The 13,989-nt window shown below is 51.6% G+C and overlaps 1 protein-coding gene across 5 annotated transcripts in view; it reads left to right on the forward strand.

Moving 5' to 3' along the window:
* The window catches only part of SLC39A14 (solute carrier family 39 member 14), a 42,157-nt gene that overhangs the window by 6,929 nt on the left and 21,239 nt on the right, over positions 1 to 13,989 (forward strand). Inside the window, exon 2 of one of the 5 annotated variants that reach the window (XM_045852847.1) lies at positions 6,320 to 6,417. The exons of 3 other annotated variants lie outside the window; for them this stretch is intronic. The gene's annotated coding sequence lies outside the window, so the exon portion shown is untranslated. The remainder of the gene's footprint in view (positions 1 to 6,319; positions 6,418 to 13,989) is intronic. One more of the 5 variants, XM_045852846.1, reaches the window with a different exon arrangement.

A 13,989-nucleotide genomic window follows, 5' to 3' on the forward strand; every position in this document is an offset into this window, starting at 1 on the left:
ATCAATGTTTGTCTCACATCAACATTTCTCTCCTTTCTAAAATCAATAAAAACATCCTCAGATGGGGATTAAAAAATAAATAAACATCACCAATATTTTTGTGAATATCCTTTTTCTGTTCCAGGATCTGATGCACAGTCCCACATGGCATTCAGTTATTATTCATCTCTAGTCTCCTCCGACCTGTAGCAGTCCCTCTAGCTTTCTTTCTCAGAATGAGGTCATGCATTTTTGGCAAGACTGTCACAAAAACAGTGTTGCGTCCTCTTCAGAGCTTTGGATGGGGGCATTCAGGATGTCAGTGTGTCTCAGTCTTGGTGATGTTTCCTGGATCACTTGGTTACATTGGTGTCTGCTGGGCTTTCATACTGGAAAAGCTGCCACTCTCTCTCCCAGGCTGAATCCTTCTCATGCTTTAGATCCCTTTTGCCAGGAGGAGTCCTTGCTTCTAAGGGTTCACCTGATGAGTTCTTGCCCATCCAGGATAGTTGACCAGGTCAACTAGATTGGTGGACTTACACCAGCAGAATCCTTTTGCTAGATAATGTAACACAATAACAGGAGTGATATCTCATACGTACAGGTCCTACCTACTCATGAGGGAAAGGGTCACTGGTGGTGGTGATCTTAGGATTCTGCCAACCATAGTGTGAGATCCAAAGTCTTCATCTCGGCACAAACTGTTGGTTTCCTAGGGCTGCCTGAACAAATTGGCATAAACCTGGTGGCTTAAAACAGTAGAAATTCTTTCATAGACCTGGAGGCCAGAAGTTTGAAATCAAGGTGTCAGCAGTACCCCCGCCCCCACCCCGCCCCGCAAAAACTCTAGGGGAGAATCTTCCCTTCTTCCAGCTTCTGGTGAGTGGCTGCAGGGGTTCCTTGGCTAGTACCAGCAACACCCCACCCCCCATCTCTGCCTTTGTCTTCACACGGCCTTCTCTGTGTGTCGGTGTCCAAATGTCCTTTCTCCTGTGAACATATCAGTCATTGGTATCTTAACTAATTACGTGTATCTGTGAAGACCCTGTTTCCAAAAATGTCACCTTCTGCAGTCTTGGACGGACATGGATTCGGGGGACGTTATCCAACCCAGCACACTCAGGGTGTTAGGGGACGGCCTTTGTCTACTCTGGTTCTCAGAGCTGCGCCGGAATGGGAGATTTCTTTTTACACATAAGACAGAGAGTAGGCCTGGCTGCTGTTGAGCCAAGGTCTCATGCTCAGGCTGCCTGCTCCGCTCATGTTGAAACAGATCTGAGAGACAAGTAGGTAAAATTACAAAGCTGGCCTCAGAGGCCCTGCCTCAGGTCCAGACGCTGCGATAGCAGCAACTTGCCTCTGTGCAGTGAGTGTCCTTTGACCTGCAGGCTGGGTGGGCAGAGACCGGTGCCTGTTTATGGGAAAGGGGGAGCTGACTTCAAAGAGTTCAGATAGGTCATAGGATGTTGTAGGTGGCCCATGTCTAGTCCAGCAGCACTGAAATGTCAGACCAGTGCCTGAAGGAGTGTGAGGTTGATCTGGGTACAGATACTGGATCTCACCCAGGAAGCTCTGATGCAAAAGAACCGAGGTGGGGCCCTGTCCCTGGGGCAGCCAGGTCAGCGCTGACCTCCACTCCAGACTCAGAGTGCAGGTCCTCAAGGCAAGAGCCAGGCCTTCCCCTTTTCCTCACCAGGCTCAAAGATGAACTTTGTTCTGAAAGTGTTACATGCTCATTATAGAATGTACAGGTGAATAAAAAGATAAGGAATCATTAAACCTAACTGGTGGATTTAGCAGTGTCTCATACATTTTTCAGCCTTTTTCTGTAAATGCACACATTTTAGGGAAAGTTGAGCTGATTTACAGAGTTTCATAAGCTCTGGTTTCTTAGTTAACACACAAATGACTTTCCTTGTTGTTCTTCCAGATAACTAGCATTTGCTGAGCAATTATACATCAGGCACTATCGTTTATACTCAGCATCTCATTTAATTTCCTTAACTGCTGTGAGGGAGGGACTGTTAGTAGCTTTTTTCCTTCTAAATTAGGAAAGTACGTCCTCTTGAGGTTGGGACTTAACCCAAGCCTTGAAGCTGGTCGGTGCGGAGTCAGGACTCACACCAGGGTCTGTCTCACTCAGAGCCCGAGCTGCCGTCTCTTCTCACACAGGTGTAGCCAGGTGGGTCGCCTGGCGTTAGCTACCCCTCCCACTGCACCTTTCACTGTGGGGAGCACCGAGATGGTGTGCTCCGTGGGGGAGGGACTGTTGTCTGTGGTGGTCACTGCGTTTTCCCTGGCACTCAATACGTATTTGTTATTTATTGCGCATTCACGTCCATAAATTCTTAAAGCCAAATTCCCCCATTCAGATCACTTCCATGGGATGAATTCCCAAAGTGAAGTATTGGGACTTGAGGAGGTGATTTAGAAAGGGTTCCCCCCCCACGAAAGAATAAATGCACAAGGATAGCCAAGAATAATTTTAAAAAGAAAGTAGTGAGGTTGGAATTGGTTTAAATAACAGAAAAAAATAATAATAAAAAAATAGCCCTGGTCAGTGTGGCTCAGTTGGGCGTCATCACACAAACTGAAAGGTCACCAGTTCAATTCCTGATCTGGGCACGCGCCTGGGCCATGGGCTCGGTCCCTGGTCAGGCGCGTGTGGGAGGTGACTGATCACAGTGTTTTTCTCTCACATCTGTTTCTCTCTCCCTCTCTTCCTTCCCTTCTCTAAAATCTAATCAGAAATAAAAATTAAAAAAATAAAGTGTGACGTTGGCACTGGATAGGTAAGTGGAACTCAACAGGGACATCCAAACACAGACCGCAGTATGTGTAGGAATTCAGCCACCAGTAGTGGTATTATTTCTTACTAATTGTGGGATTTTGAGCAAATCTGCTTAGACTCAGTGTCCTCATCTGTTAACCACTTGCTGAATTTTAAGATGTTTTTTGTTGTTCTAATGTTTCTGAAACAGGGAGGTGTCTCCTTGATGTACACTGTGTCTTTCCCCATCATGAAAGCTGTCGCTGGTGCTTGCAGTCAGGGCAGTATCGTAGAACGTGTCTTACATGGTCGCTGAGAAGGGTAACTGAGGTTGGAGACACACTGCTCAGCACAGTGCCTGGCAGGCAACAGTAATCCTAGCAGTTCTCTTACAGTTAAGGAAGAAAGGAGCATGGATGAGTTCCAGGGGTGTTTGGTTGTAAACAGCAGCATCCGGGAGATGCTGGTGGGGAGACAGCATGTAAAGCATCATGGGAGGCCCGTGTTCCTGCACAGTGAGCCTCTAGGATCCCGGGTTCTCGCCAGCGGATCTGTCTGCTGGGCCGTCCTTCACACAGTGGACTTTGTTCTTGTGGTCGTTATTCTGCAGCTGGTACCTCTGAGCAGGAAGGAGGAAGGGACAGAGGTGGCGCCCACAATGTGTACTTACCGGCAATGGCTGGACCAGCTACCTGTGGCCTCTCCGTGCAAAGGACATAGTTAACTTTAGCTATCTTTTTTTCTTTTAAAAAATTTGTATTTATTGATTTGAGAGAGAGAGAGAAACATAGATTTTGTCGTTACACTTATTTATGCATTCAGTGGTTCATTGGTTGATTCTCAAATGTGCCCTGACCCAGGCGATCAAACCCCCAACCTTAGGGCATCTGGGAGCGACGCTCTGACCGGCTGAGCTCCCCGGCCAGGGCCCGGTACCTCTGTTTCTGACCTTTTATAGACTCCGCAGTTGAGGTTTACAAGGAAAATTGACATTTCATTAAACAATATTGAGGTAATTGGCTGTTTTTAAAAAGTTAGACTCTCCTTCTCACTTTGTGCCAAAATTAAATTCTACATGAATTAGAAGTTTAAATTTTTTCAAGGCAAGAAAATATGTGCGTGTAATTCTGTAATTTCAGAGTGGGAAAGGTTTTTCCAATCATGCTACTAAAAGCAGAAATCTTAAAAGTGTAATATAGTTACTTCTTTTTTTTTAAGATTTTATTTATTTATTCTTAGGGAAGGGAGGGGGAAGGAGAGAGAGAGAAACATTGATGTGTGAAAGACACAGCAATTGCCTCTTGCACACCGCCAACTGGGAGCCAGCCTGCAACCCAGGCATGTGCCTTGACGGGAATCGAACTGGCAACCCTTTGTTTCATAGGCTGGCACTCAAGCCACTGAGCCACATCAGCCAGGGCTGATTTCTTTAAAAGCTTTGTCAGTAAAACCAGTCAACAAAATTAAAAGGCAAGTTATTAAGAAGATACATGTAATATGTGACAGAAGCTTACTGTTTTGTTAGTCCGTGTGGTGAACTCATACATAATGGTAAGAAAAATGAATGTACAGTAGCAAAAGACGGGCAAAGACAGCAACAGGCAACTTGTGGAAGGACTGTACGTGTCGGCAAACCTGGAAATGTGATGAGTCGCACTGGTGGTCAGAGAAATCTCGATTAAAGGAATTTCGAGAGTGGTTTTTAGCCAGTGTGGCCAGTGTGGAACACTGTTTCAGTACTCAGCGTGGACAAGGAGCTTATAGAACAGTCATTCTCGTACACAGGTCATGGGATTACTAAAGTGGTGGAACCTTCAGGGGATAGTTTAGCAAATTGTGTAGTAAGTTCTTTGGAAATATTTGCTGACCTGGGGGCAGGGACTGTTCCCCAGCCAGCCTGCTCCGGGATCTCTCTGAGTCTCTTCTTCTGGGAAGATCCCCTTCACGCCCTCACCCCTCAGGGCCTTTCCCTGTGCCCAGCTGACTGGGAGGGGAGGGGGCAGCAGCCAGCTTACCTGGAGGGCTTCCACCACCCCCAGGACGGCTGGGCTGTCCTCCCAAACCACTGTTTCTTCTGTGTCTTTTACTGGAAGCCTGAAAGGTTGGCTTGTGGGAGAGAAACAGGGTGGCGTGTGTACGTCCTTTTAGTCCAGAGTTCTGTCAATCACAGAGGGCAGGCCGAACTGTCGGTGCTCTCCTTTCCTGGAAGCCGGAAGCCTCTGGGCCAGCCCCAAGGGACTGTCATTTTCTCCTTCGGGGCAGCTGGCTCTGCTTTTCCTCTCAGGAGGTGAGCCACAGGTGATCAGCCCTGGTGTCCCTTGCTGCCTCTGTCCTCCTTTCCCCGGCTCACTGATGGTGTGTGCTGTGCTCTTCAGCCGGAGCCAGGTGACACTGATTGGCAGATGTGCATTTCTGTGCTGACCATTTCCCCAGTGTTGGAGATTTTCCATCTGAGAGGCCCTGCAAGGTCTCAGGAGACGAGGTTCCCGGGGAGTATCCAGGGGCAGCAAGCCATGGCTGTTCTCATCCGCTTTCCCAGAAAGGTGCAACAAGCACAAAGCCACCCATCCCCCAGACTCTGGCCACCAGCCAGACCTGCGGCAGGAACAGGGATTCTGTCCCGGTCATTGCTCCCCCTCACCCCCCCACCCCCCGCATGGGCCGCCCCCGACATCCAGCCGACACTGCAGAGGTACCTCCTATGGCAGAGGCCTTGACCCCGGGTAAACCCTGGTGTGTGCATAGCGCTGCCGCTGCCTGCCGGCCAGATTGCGCCCATGACCTTGGCTCTCCTCACACCACTCCCCCTTCTGGGCAGCGGCCTGCGAGCCCCGCCCCGAGGCGGTTCAGGATGTGTGTCATTGGTGAGGGAGGCTTGTGCGGTGGGACCGGGACTCAGAGTTTCCATGAGCAGCTGAGAAATTCTAGAAACAGCCTGTTCTTTGGGGCTTTCCTTTCCTTTCCTGCCCCTGCTGCCAGGGAAGAGTTAATGTGTTATTTTCAGCAGGACTGCCAGAGGGCTGCCTGTTCTCTGCACTGTGGTTTCAGGGTGGGGGGCAGGGGAGGCCGCCTGCCTGAGCCTGCCCCTCTCCTACCACCTCCCTCCTGGAACCCCTCTGCACCTTAAGTTTTTTTAAAAAAAATTTCTACCTTATGTTTTGTACTCCAATTCCAGGCCAACTTCTCTGGGGTCATCGATTCTATTGAAGCTTCAGGAGAAGGGGTCCTGCCCCCTGAGAGTGCCTGTAGTTCCGCTGGGGGCAGGGGGCAAAGCACAACAACACTGAGACTGAGGGGTGGGGAGGGGTGGGGAGGGGAATGAACTCACTAGCTCAGCAGATACCCCTCCTCCAGGCCCTGCAGGAGGGAAGAGAGGCCCCTGTCTCCGCCACTGTGGAGCTTATAGTCTAGTAGGAGGGGATAGATACCAACTATGTCAACAAAGGAAAAATACTACTTTAGAAAGTGCTAATAGACTAAGAAGAAACTATACCAGGGTGTTGGGATTCTGAATGACTGGGAATGGGGCTCTTTTTCCTTCTTCCATTTTTTGTTTCTTGGTTTAACCAGGTGGCAATCCACGTGGAGGAGGTGACATTCGAACTGAGAGCCCTGCTGTGAAGGTCCTGGGGAAGACGTTGCAGGCAGAGGGGACATCAGGTGCAGAGGTGCTGGGTCAGAATGCCCTCGCGGGGCTGGGGAGAGCAGGAAGGAGGGCGGCCAGCTCCAGGGAGCGAGGGATCAATTAGAAGGTCAGTGGGGTCAGCAAGGACCAGATGCCACCGTGATGTATAGGCCAGAAACAGGAGTTCAGATTTTATTCCACTTACACTGGGAAGCCATTGGAGGGTTTAAAGCAAAGGAAGTGCTGTGATCAGATTTGTGCTTTAAAAGGATGACTCTGCCGTTGAGCCGCCACTGAAGATTCGGGCACTTCACACATGTGTCTGTTCCACGTGGACGAGAAGGAACCCTGATGGGGTGGGGGTGGGTGCCCAGTGGAAGCTGGAAGGCTGGTTAAGCGATTTCATTTCAGCTAGATTTTCAACATGGCCTCTGCCCACAGGCCCTGCGTGGTCTGTCCGCTGACAGGGAAGACTGGAGTGAGCTCTTGCCCTCAGGGAGCGCACACCGTCGCTCCTCCCAGACCTTCCTGGAGAAGGACGAGTTGGAGTTGCGGCCGGTGCCAGCGTCACCGCAGTTTGTTCCTTTGGTCGCATGTGATTCCAGGGTCAGGATGGGTTCGGGTTCGCTTGTTCACCCGCTCTCCTGCCAGTGGGCCCTTGGGTTGCCTGCAAGGCTTTCGTCACTGGGGAGAGTGCCGCCGTGAGAATTCTCATGTCCATCTCTCTGTTTCCCTCTCTGTGTGGGGAGAAAGTCACCCCCACCAGAGCATTCTGGGTCGCAGGTGAAAATCAGAAACCCTTCCCAGGTGGCACTCCGATTGCCCCTGGGATTGGTGTTAACCAGGGAGGCAAGCCCTTAAGTCTGGGGAGAATGTTGATCCGTTTTTAATGGGCAGCAGTTCGTAGGAGGCAGGGGATGGAAGGGCAGTGGAAATGCAGCACCAGTAGTCGTGTTGTTAGTGGAGTTGCCTCTTCTGCACCACTGTGCCCGTAGCCCTGACGGGGTTTTTTCGCCCGAGGAGGGGCAGCTCTGCCCATGCGGGTCTTTTTCTGGCCCTGTTCCGTATCCAAGTGTGACAGGAGCCAGAGACCTGGCTGCCTCTGCTCTGGAATCCACCTGTAAGCGCTCGAGACAGCCTCTCTCCAGAGCTGTGGTCGTGGCAGAGATGGGAGGGCCCGCAGGGCATGGGTTCAGCTCCTCATGCTCTCCCTGCCCCTTGGACAGGAGGAGCTTTGGGAAGGCACCATGGCCCCACGTACTGCACCTACAGTGAGGTCTGTCCCAGCCGTTCTGCAGCCTCTGGAGAAAGCGTGGCATATCTGTTCTACGTGCATTTACATTTACAGATTCAAGTGGCAAGTACTTACTTAGACCCCACCAGCCTCCTAGGCTTGTTACAAAACAACCAAGAAAGTCAACTGGAAGTGTTAGAACTGTCGCTCTAAGACAGTACACCCTTGAGACAGAGTGGTAGGATTCGGAGGAAGGTGAGACTCCTTCCCAGGTGGGGCAGGACATGAGCCAGGGAGGGAGGATTCGGGGTAAGTCGGAGGTGGTGCTTCTTCCTGCAGGTCATCCTTTTTTATTTTTAAACATCCAGGCCCTTCACACTTGTGGGGAGGGTACCTAGAACACACACAAAAATGGTCAGCTTTCTGACAGATGCTTCTAACAGATGTTAATCTGACGTCCTAGTTTTGTGGGTGGGTGTGGAGACAAGAAGGACAGTAGGGGGGCATTGTGGGTACAGCCCAGGGTCCAGGCAGGAGAGTAGCGGCAGGTCAGAGGGGAGGGTGGCAGGAGCCCAGCTGGAGGGCTGCTTGACCACCAGGCGGAGGGGCTGGTTCTTGCTGCAGGGCAGAGGGGTGTGATGCATTTCTTTAGAGTGTTTCTGATGCCCACAGCACCGAGGGCTGCGGGCGTTTCTGTCAGCAGGAGAGTGATTTCATCTGGCCGTGTGGCAGTGGGTGTGAGTGGCACCAGGCAGTGGCTGCAGTGGTTTCCCCGGAATCCTGGGGAGAAGGGTGCTGTGGTCACTTAGGGAGGCCCACAGTGAGGGGCAGGGATAGTCCCTGCCAGGGACCTTGGGCCAGAGATTGAGCCATTTTGGGAGTTTGGACAGCGGCAGGGAAATGGAGGGATTATGATTCAGGCATACAGTTACTCAGTTGCCCTTCCTGCCACCTCTCTTGCTCCAGTTTGGAAATCAGGGGTTTTCCTCTCTTTTTCCCAGTAACCCTTATGGGAATCAGGCCCATTTATTGCTCTGCTGGTAAATACTTAATGGTCACTGAGAAATAGAAAGTACAGCCCATGCCTTTCTCCTGAGGGCCCTGGCCACGTGCCGGTGAGCAGGGGCCACCCATGCTGCCGTCTGTGGTAAAGAAACCCGGGGCTCTCCCGAAAGCACTAGGTCTTCCTTGAGAGCGGGGGTCCTCAGGCTTCCATGGGGCCACGGTCACCAGAGTGCTTTCTGAAACCCAGATGGCCTGTCTCCACCCCCATGTGTCTGATGCGGCTGGTTTGGGTGGGGCTGAGAATCTGCTCTTCCGAGGTCCCAGGTGGTGGCGTGCTGCTGGTCCAGGGAGCACACTTTGAGAACCGCTTTCCTGGAGAAATTACCGCAGAGAATTCAGCGTTTCAGCTGCAGAGACTGGTGTGGTCAGTCTTTGAGAAAGAGTGGAGGCTTGAGCTGGCTTAAGGATGGGAAAGCTGCCCTGGCTGGCGTAGCTCAGTGGATTGAGCACAGGCTGTGAACCAAAGCATCGCAGGTTTGATTCCCAGTCAGGGCACATGCCTGGCTTGTAGGCCACAGCCCCCAGCAACCACACATTGATGTTTCTCTCTCTCTCTCTTTCTCCCTCCCTTCCCTCTCTAAAAATAAATAAATAAATAATCTTAAAAAAAAAAGGATGAGAAAGCTGACGGGGAGGTAGTGGTGCAGAAGGGCTCTGACATGGGTGGGGGGTATGGGAGTGGCCATGGGTGGGCTGGCCATGGGGCAGGTAGAGGCTTTGCTGCGGGCCCAGCAGTGGAGCTGCCCTGGGGCCTGGCTTCTGGTGGAGAGCGAGGTTCACTGCCCAGGGGAAGCCAGGCACGCCCCTGCCTGTGGGCGCTCACGTCTCATCACGTCCACTGTCTAGGAGGGCCTACCAGAGGGAGCCTGGGCTCAGGGGTTCTTCTTACCTGTTTTGGGAAGAAGGGAGCACAGAGAGACTTCTTGTGAGAAGCCCTTGTTGGCAAATGCCCCCAGAGTGTTGCTGCCAAGGCGTTGGAGTTAGCATTTATAAATGGCCCTCCTGCTGCAGAAAGAGAGGTGCACAGACTTGTCTCAGCCTGATTTAGGAAACAATGGGGGTGGACTGGTTCTCTCAAACTCACTCTGATACTTTGGGACTTGAGGACAGTGGTGGGGCTTGTTTCTCTCCTTGCAGCCACTAAAGAGGAGCCTATTCAGTTCTGTCGTGGAAAACTCGGCCCCCAGGGCAGGGCGGGGCAGGCCTCCCAGGCTGGGCTGAGGCTGGGTGCTGTGTTCCCCACCTGGACACTGCAGAGCCTCCTGGGTGGTCCTGGCTTCTGTTTTTGCCCACCTCTAGTCTGTTCTCCACACTGCAGCCACATGGTCACTCTATCTCCACTGAAAGTGACCCCCACGGCCTTCCAGATGAAGTCTAGTCACTTGACCATGGCCTACAGGCCACCCCTGTAGGTGCCTGCCACATCCTCTCGCGTCTCCCTGGCAGCGTGCGACTCTTAAGTTGTCAAATGCGCATGTTCACTGAGTCTTTCCAAACATAGCTGCCTCTTCCCGTACCACCCACCCCCTTCACCTTCACCTGGCCCAGCTTTACTGCCCTTCAGGTGTCTACTGAGCTGTGTCTTTTAGGAGGAAGGAACCTAGTGCCTGATCCCTGGTACTAGGCTTGCCTGCCCCACTGTGTTCTCCGTAGCCCCCTGTGCTCCGCCTCCTTCCGATCTGGAGGGTGGAGGCCGGCTTGCAGGAAGCTGTGCAGTTTACTCCTGTTGTCCTGGCGTGTTTGTTAACCGTGCCTCCGTTCACTGTCAAGTACGCTGCTGTGGGCAATAAATTATAGTGCAGCCGGCTAGACAAGGAGAATCGAAAACTACTTTCCAGACATCCTGGCAGTAAAGTTCCCAAGGCGGCTTGGATTCTGCCAGTTAGCTGCCCTCAACCCCGTCTGACGTGTGTGGCCATCCCCTTCCTCCGGATGGGCCCTGGGACACGCATCTTGTTGGTGTGGATGGCAGCAGGGCAGCCCGATTCTGGAGCAGGCCACTTCTCTGGGCCATGGCTTCCTGCTGGCGGCAGGCCCCGGCTCCTCGGCAGCCTGGCTGTGCGCTGGGACTTTGGGAGTAGCTCCTGGAAGCTCAGTCTAGAGGCTGTTTCTCCAGCTTTCCTGACGGTTCTCCAAGCCGTTCGCTACCCTGCATGAAGTTCCTTCCTGCTCAGAACGCCTGACTGAGCCCGATCAAAGCATAACCCTGTCGTCCTCGTTCTTGCAAGTCACTGGTTGAACTGGTGCCGGCCCTGCCCTGCGCAGGCCCACACTGGGCGCCCAGGGCCCTGCACGATTCCCTGTGTGAACCGGGCAGGCAGGGGTGTTTGTTAAAGGAATGAACTCTTGGACTGAGTTTGTAAAAGGCTGGTAGGTATAGCCAGCTTTTAGTTCAATGAGTATAAGTGAAATTGAAGGAATGGCGGTTCTCTCTCAAGAAGAGAATAATAAGGGTCCTGACAGCTGACTTCAGGGTTGACCTTGGTCTGTGGGCCCTGGAGAGTTAGAACGCCCGGGAGGGGGTGCTGAGCTCCCTGTTGGTCAGCACACCCGGGGAGCCATGCAGACATACTTCAGTTCAAAGACAGGTTAGCCTTCCACCTTCCTGCAGAGATTCTCTGCTCCTGCCCCCTGTGTTGCCTGCCTTCAAAGAACAAAAACCTGTTGGAGGGGCACTGTGGGAAAGCAGGTAGTTAGAAGTCCAGAGCAGTTGGAGAAGAAAGCTCAAAGAGTGATATAGGAAGACTTCCTGGAAGAAAAGGTTATTGAGCTGCCACCAAGAATAGGCAGGTGTAGTGAGGGGGTAGGCTTGAGAACTTGGAGGACCCAGGACAGGAGGAACAGACCCAAGGTGTGCACTGTACACTGACCTTTGAGCCCTCTCATTTATCGGAGTCCCCTCGCAGGTTGGACGGAGCATAGTGTAATGGTGCTGGGGACACAGGGCAAGTTAGTGGCAGGCCCCACATTTGAACCTAGGGTTGCCCACCTTGTCATACTGTCTGATGATTTAGCCACTAGACCATACATTTCACTTTATTATTTTTGCCCCTGAGCAACAAGTCAGGAGTTTTGCGTTCAGTGGGTGGTGTAAGTGGTGGATGTGAGCAGCGCCAAATTCCTAATCCACATGCTGGGCCCCGTGGCCTGACAAACAGGAGTGGGCTTAGAGGGACAGCTCAGACTTTTGCAACTGGGTGTCTGGGAAATGTTGCTGGGCAGTGATGAGACTAGTGGTGGCTCTTGCCACGCCTCTGGTGGCCAGGAAGGCCCTGGGTGAGGCAGCCCTGGCTGGCTCCTGCCCGCTGTCCTGCCTGACTCAGTCAGTTAGTTTTGGAAGACTTCTTCACTTTGTCAGGCCCAGGCTCCGGCTGGGACGGTGGAGCCGGGCTGACACACTCCCGTCTCCCCTGCTGGTCCTCACTTGGGCTCAGCGGGTGGCTAAGTCAGCCATCCCTGCTGTCTGTGCTGGCTGCCCTGGGCTGACCCCACCTCTGCCCTTCCCAACCTCCCTGTCAGAGCGCTGCTGCTGCGCAGTGGGGGACTCTGTAAATACAGTTGGTGAGTGGCAGCCTGCCGGTTCTAATTTTGTTCCCTGCTTCTCGGTCACCACCAGTGTTGTCTTTATGTTTCCTCATCCCATCCCTCCCAGCAACGAGAGGTTTCACGAGGGGAGAGTAAGTGGGCCGCTGCCTGTAGGTGCCCCTGGCAGCCCTCCTGTACTGTCTGCCGAAATCTCCCACCCTGGGCCAAAGCTTGGGGCTGAGGTTCTGGGCGTGGGGTCTAGAGAAGAGAACATGTCCTTTTGGGGCATGCTGGAGAGCAGTCAGATGGAGGCCAGCAGAGGCGGGAGAAGAAAGGGCCCATTGAGACCTGGGCCGCGGGCTTTGGAGCTGTGATACTTGCCCTGTGCTTGGAAGTGGGTCCCAACCCGGCCGAAAGGAGAGAGGCCTGTGGCTCGTGCTCATGAGGCGGGTGGGCAGAGTCGTTGGATGACCAGCAACACAGGGAATGCACAAATTAGTTGTAGAACACTTGGCAGTTTTTGGTTTTAACTTTATTAATTATTGCCTTTACCACCTGTACGTTTTGTACCATATTTAGAAAATTCTCCCTAACTCCTCAATTATAAAAGTAATCAACTATGTTTCTATTTTCAACAGTATAGATTGACTCTTTGCCATGAAAAATGAGGACATTCCCATTTCCACCTCTTCCATCTCCTTTCATCCATTTCTTGGTTGTTTTAATTGTTATTAAATTGTCCATTTTCATAATATTGAGATTCTTTGTAACTGTAATCCCCATAGTTGTTTTATATGTTTTATTTCAAGGGTTTATTGCTTGCCACCAGTTGTCTTACTGTGGTTTCTGCATTCCTGGGCACTTTTTTTTTTAACACTTTCTCTGTTAATTAGCCGTGTTTCATTTTATGTCATTCTCCACCCACCAGCCCCCACCCCGGAAGGGGACTGTTCTCGGACTGTCATGCTTGGGAGTTTTTGCCTGTTGTCTTTGTCAGATCTATAGGGCATCTTAGATGGGAATCTTCTCTGTGGTTTATATTTTCTTTCTCTCAGAATTGTGTAAACATCATTGCATCTTCTTTTGCTACTGAATGTCCCTGTGGGGAAGGTGAGGGCATCCTGAATTTTCTGCCACTTGAAAGAAGTTTTAGTATGTCTAACAATTTTTGTAATAAAATATTTTGGTGCAAAAAAAAAGAGTCTCCTCTGAATACCTAAAAAAGTCTCTCAACATGTCAGTGCCCTCACTGAACTCCGTGTGGAGCGTTCGGCCTCACATTTTTGTGGAATGTGGCCTATTACTTCAGTCTTCACATTCTGTTCCTTTCCTCTCAGGGAAGTCTTGTGTTATTTATCTAGGAAATGCCCTCCACTTCGTTTTCGGGTTCTGGTCTTCGGGAACACCAGTGATCCCCGCATTGGTATCTTTGCCTTGTCACAGCCACTGGCCCAGCAATGACATTACAGCCAACCACTGACCGCAGGTACGACAGTGGCTCCGTAAGATCCTAACAAGCTGAGGAAGTCCGGTCGGAGCCGTCCTAACGTTGTATGTAGTGCAGTTGCCTGCGGTGTTTAGTACAACAACCTGTGGTACAGGTTCATAGCCTAGGAGCTGTGGGAGAATAGAATCTTTCACCCACAAATTTGTCAACATGGCACAATGATTATTTTAGGCTGGCTAATTTTAAGAAACAGCAGGCACAGGAGAAGCTCTGAAAACTGAGTAGAAGTTCCTGTCTGTGACAAGACATTCATTTCTGTAAGGGGAACTTGCCCTGGTAGGGTG

The sequence above is a fragment of the Phyllostomus hastatus genome, unplaced genomic scaffold (genome assembly GCF_019186645.2).
Source record: "Phyllostomus hastatus isolate PE091 unplaced genomic scaffold, TTU_PhHast_1.1 phas_contig_98, whole genome shotgun sequence".
Lineage (NCBI taxonomy): Eukaryota > Metazoa > Chordata > Mammalia > Chiroptera > Phyllostomidae > Phyllostomus > Phyllostomus hastatus.